Raw genomic sequence first — 6,332 nt, 5'->3', positions numbered from 1 at the left:
CAAAATTTGCTTCTCTGCACTGGGTTTTATGACGAAATTATTTTTTTTTATCTCTAAACTTCGATCGATGACAGACAGGGCTTGAAAAAGGAATTTCTCAGATAGTTTATTATATATCTTCAGATAAATTGGGTATTTGATAAAAAAAAATCTATTGAAATAGGAATTCTGATCGGCTGTTATTTTATGATATAGGTCGTGTTTCCCATGCCTCAAACATCACCAATCGTCATCGATGTTCAATAATTTGTGTAAATCCTTACAGAATACGTTAATACATACATACACATATAAATAAATAAACAAACAAATAAATAAATAAATAAATAAATAAATAAATAAATAAATAAATAAATAAATAAATAAATAAATAAATAAATAAATAAATAAATAAATAAATAAATAAATAAATAAATAAAAGTATTATAAAAATTTAAACCTATGGGTCACCTACTGATCCATCAATTATTGCTATACTTCCTAATATTGTTAAAACATTAAAAAACATTATTTTTGTGAGTTGTCAGTGTGATTACATTTTTAGAAGTACATTTTAATTTGGCTCATACTGCCTAATACAAATTGCACGACAATGTTAATTATTTTACTATGTAAGATCAAGGGGTCATAGTCACGTGATAATTTGAATCTGCATTCTTGAGATTGTTACAATTGTTAGAACAGGTAATTTTTCATATATTAATCAGGAGTACAATTAGTAAAATATACTGGAATTTTATGCGTAGAATTCTACCTCAATGCTAGCCATCCGCGGGCATTAGTCATAGCAAATAAGAGTAAAAAAATGTTTATTTTGAAGAAAAAAATATAAAAATAAGCTTTTTAGAACTATTTTCATATGGATTTATGCTAGAGCAAGATTTCATAAAAGAATCCCGAATATCATCAAATAATTGAAAACCGCTGTTGTGCAAATTTTGAATAAATGAACCGTTCAACTTATAACTAAATTATTGAGTGATATTTTAGCTAAATTGCTCGAAATAAATCAAAATTGGTTAACTTACACCTAGAGATACTAAAAATGTACCAAAAAACCGTAATATTTATTTTTCTACAAAATTAAATAACTGACACTTAATTGCCAGATGAATTGAAGGAATAAATAAAATAGAATGAAATAATTTGAAAACCAACTCACCCTAGGCCTATACTTATATTGAACATATTTTAGGTTGATATTGTCATTTTTATCTGAGTTGGCGTTAAAGAAAATTGATTCTTTTTATGTGGTAAATAGTCACTTGGGCGTGATACAGGACACTTCATGAACTATTTACGTTATTTTAAGTGTAAAAGTCATTTTCCACTTCCTATATGGGTCGGAGAAAAAAAAATTAGCACATTGTTTTTATCCATTGTAATTATTGTTTTGGAATTAAACTTTGTACGATATTTTTCTGAATCGATTAGGAAATACACTAATGTTAGACCTTAGCTTCGACGCTGAAGATACGGTGATCTCGTTTACTCCTCAAATACTGCACTATTAATACTGTACTGTTCTATCCTGTCATTGCGCCACTTTTCATAATATAATTTATACATACATTAGGAGAACAGTGGGCATGGTGATGAGAGAGATATTAGACATAATATATAAAAAAAAAATTCACACGCTTTTCGTGTTCCGTGGCCAGCACACCAGTCCGATTTTAGACGTACAGCATCTAAAAACATTCACACATGTTGATGGTATATCATTAAACAACAACGAGTCCCCAGCAGCGCCATATTGGATTAGGAGACGTGTATATGACAAGATAATACAGGGGGGTAATACAGCTGAACGCATTATCGCGTCCAGGCCCTTCTCAGAGTCAAATATGACGCTATGGGGGATTAATTATTGTTGTTATAAATCACGACCAACAGAATTAATAAAAGATATTTTAATTTTAGTACTTTTTTGTTAGAGTGAATGTACTTGCGAAAAAAAGGTTTACATTATCTTGTGATTATGTGAAACTATGACATCACATAAACCGGATGGTGATGATTTATAATAAACGATACTGAAAACCTCACAGTCACACATTCGAAGTCTATTTTATGTTCGACAGGACGCTCGCCAAGGAGAAGGGGAGAGGTAAACACTTCTTGTTAAATATGACGCTGTGGTGCGTGTATTGTTATTTTATTAGTTGTATCAATTAAGATTGTACAATAGTATCTTATGTGTTTTATGGTATTCAAGAATTTCTTGGGATTGTTATTTTCATTATATAAGTATCATTTCTGACATTTTGTTTTTAAATAGTTGTGAACTTTTTTTTATCCTGTATATCATATTTTCTTTGTTATCAAACCGTGTTTTATTATTTCCATATGACTTATTTCTAACTCCATTACGATATAAAAGTTTAATGTAATATGTACTTCCAAATAATAATAATTATTCAACACCAATACCCTGGCAACAAACGTATTGTACATAAAATGAAAATAATATTAAATACAAAGAAACATCTATATTGCATTTCTAAATAAGTAAGCCAGACTATTACATATTGTGTGTATTTTTAATTGGTTGGTTCATACTCATAATTAACTATTTAACAAAAACAAAACAAAACAAAACAAAACTGTCTGGTGATTTGTTATGTTCATCACCGGTGTTATTTAGACCTCTTTTGACTGATTGTTTTCACACATTTAAAAAACAAAAACATTTTATTTACTATTCTTCTCACAATGATGTGTGACTTTTGATTTGGAAGACGTTTGTCGCAAATGCTATATTAGACTAGTTGGTGTGATGTTTGGCTAAAGTATGCATGGAATGGAACTTTCATTCATTTTGTCTGACTGCTCACAGAATGTAGTGCCATGTTTGTTTTTATTATTGGGGGACGCTTACGCGCGTAATCATTCCATATTTGGAATTCGCATTTCCTTAATATGGCAGGATGAAGATACCCGTAAAATACCACAAAATTACGGCACGCTGTAACATATGGCGTTACGGTGACAGATGTATAATAATAAAACATATTAAAAACATAACTATGTTTTATTACATTTATTGTTTTGATTTCGATTATTTTACTGCTGATGGGTTGTCCTCTGATTTATTTTGAACTGTATATATTTGAAGTATTAAGAAAATAAATGAGTGGTTTTGAAAGAAATGATGATGTTAGTGATTATGTTTTAATTGTAGTAAACACAAGTAACATTCTAGTTTTGTCTTTGAAACCACCTGTAGATTAGATAACGACGTTCATTTCGTGAGCTGTTAATATGCCTTTCTTTTAATCAAATATCGTTGACATACTAAAATAACAAAACTTATCATCACAAGTTTCGCACATGCGTAGTACGGCAACTAATGTCATTTTCGGTGAATACAATCTTGACCTAGATTATTACATGTATTAGATTAATATAGGAGTTGCTCAGAGCATCGAAATTCATGTATTGAGCACATCTCGTACTTGTCCTTTTGTACACAATAATTGGCTTCGGGTCGTGCTTTAATCTTTATGTTTATGAGCGCTAACTTTGCCCTGATTAGATGTGTGACCTTGATGGTACAACACCTACATATATTGTATATATATATTTGTCTGTAAGCTCAGTACCCTATTCATGTGACGTTTTGCATGCACTCGATGTTATGCATTTGCAATGAAAACAAGCAGTAGTTGCTGATAATAGGATTTTTATAGTCACCGATTCGAACCGCTGGCCAAATTTACCAACTTAAACAAATTAAAAGGTGTACAATAAAAACTATTAACTAATGCGTTGTGGAAGTAGTTTAACGTGACTGTGAGCGAAATTTGCAATGTTTTTCGACAACATCGCCAACAACTTGCATTGTCTACCAGTATCCAACCAATTATCATATTTATTGATGCCTATGATATCGCCAAGTCAAAATAGGGATAAAACTATATAGGCATATGATCATTAGTTTTTTTTATAAATAACCTATTAATTGTGCATCGAGGAATATAACTCATCCCATACATAGATTTAATTATATCACTCACTTTTTTCTTATTAGTAGGAGTTAAGCTGCACTCCTGCTTATCAGTTATTTTTTAAATATGAGTTAATATATTTGACTCATTTCATTTCAACTTTATTAATAATTTGTTTAATGAGTTCATCTTCATTTTTGTTTTAAATCTACATTGAACATGATGCTAAATGTCTTCCTCCACGGACTTAACACTATGATAATTATCCGTCATATGTTATACATGAGACCAGCTGATTATAAATCGATAAACGCCATCATGCGTCGAGTTTTGACAATTTTCATGATTCACGTTTCTAATGTAATAACACAATTGCTTTTCTATATTTTCTTTGTGACTTTGCCTTGCGCATATCCATCTAGTAACTGTGCCTAAAACCATCGATCATTATACATATTTGTGACGTCATAGATTGTTTACTTTCATCTACGTGCTGCATGAAACATGTTCATTACATGATATTTGAACACGACTTGATCTGTTACTGTGACGCAGTGACAGTGATGAGACGCATTACCGTGGTTAGCCGAAATCTCGCGTGATTCACTCACAAATATGTTATTAATGTCGTACCCAAGTACCTAACAATACATGTTAGCCATGTCTTCTAATCTCCGCATTCAAAATCACATTGATTTGACATTACGGACATGTATAATGACCATGTATAATAACAATTATTTTTCGTTACCTGAATACATGAATCGGCTTTCTGTATCATGGTTAGCAGTTGGTATAACTATCACTCACGTATGTATGTATGTAATACAAACCATTATGGACAAAGTAAATAATACACGGAGATGTTGGCTTTACGTAACATAACATTACGTAACAGGAAATAATACTCACCGGAATTGGGATGAAGTGGCAGGTTTAAAATGGGAACTAAAATAATAAAAAGTACGTCCTTAATATTTTTTTGAATCTAGATCCTATTTTGAATACTCTTTATTGAGTTCATTGACGTGACAGGGTCTTAGCGAGTGGACTCGCCTTCGGCTCTGGCATCATCAATATTATGGTCATGACCACAATCCCTTGAGCAGGCAACAAATAGTGATATTAACCTCACAAGCATCTGTTATTATTTAACCATAAACCCCCGTGTATTTTGCATGGTTATAAGACAGTTAATGTACATACATGTGTGTTATTTTGTCATTAATTGTTTATTACTAATAAAGGATTTTTAAATCCTTTACTTTTTAAAAGTAATTAACAAAAATAATAAACCGATGTTTAGTGTCACGCGATACCCGGGTGTCCCACGTCCGAGATTTGAACAATTCATATAGTTTGTTGATTAAATGTTCTGATTTTCACTGTTCTAGTGATTTCCTGCCCTCCGAAATTTATCTACTTATTATTCTGCCCTTGTTGGTCGTATAACAGCGTTGATAGGTTCTATCCCACAATACCACAACTTCCACTAGCACAGCTGGGCGAGTGAGCGCAACGAGCGATTTCGGATTCCCTAAATGCAAATGCACACATGCGGGTGGCGCTGTTGACCCTTCATCGGTGACGGGAGTTTCAAACACTCTTCTGTACTGTACTGAGCAATAAATTGTTCAATTGTAGTCATTCAAATCGTCTTCTTCTCACATTAGTTCTTAAAACAAGAAACTAATCTTTACTCTTAATGTGTTACAGTGCAACCCTAGCACAATAACAGTTATTATACAAACAACAGAAAAGCAACCCTTTATAGTGTACAATCAATACTGAATATCGCCCAGTAGCATACAGTGTGTTTAATTTAATTCACATACACCAAGAGATCTACAAGTTTATGATTTGTGGAACAATACATACCACCACAATCGTGTGATTGTCATTGCGTATAATAAATATTTTCCTATGTATTCTTGTTAATACAGGTGATGATCACCCCAAAAATATATTTTATTAATATTTATTGTGTGACTATGGTTATCGTGAGATGCTGAATTGTTCGAGTTAGAGAAAACATATGGTTACATAAATGATTAGGCCAATTTTTAGAAACCATGCCCAAATTATAACTCGATGTTCAATTAACATTTATGGTTAACAGAGTTACAGGCAACACATATTTTTGTTTTTGTTGAACGTCCACATTTTGTAACTTTTTGTTAACCGAACTTCAAGTCGCGGGCAACATAGATTTTTCGTATTGTTTAACGGTGAATCCTGCCCGTAACTCGAACAACAGACTTCCCACAGACTTGACCGTTTTGCATCTATGTTGCAGTTACATTAGTGAAGCTGGTCCTGGAATATTTATGGCAGTTCTTCTATTCCGTCTTCCCTTTGGATTTGCTGTTTTTATGAACACAG

This window comes from Saccoglossus kowalevskii, chromosome 16 (assembly GCF_978046115.1).
Source record: "Saccoglossus kowalevskii chromosome 16, keSacKowa6.1, whole genome shotgun sequence".
Lineage (NCBI taxonomy): Eukaryota > Metazoa > Hemichordata > Enteropneusta > Harrimaniidae > Saccoglossus > Saccoglossus kowalevskii.
This window is presented reverse-complemented; position numbering follows the sequence as displayed.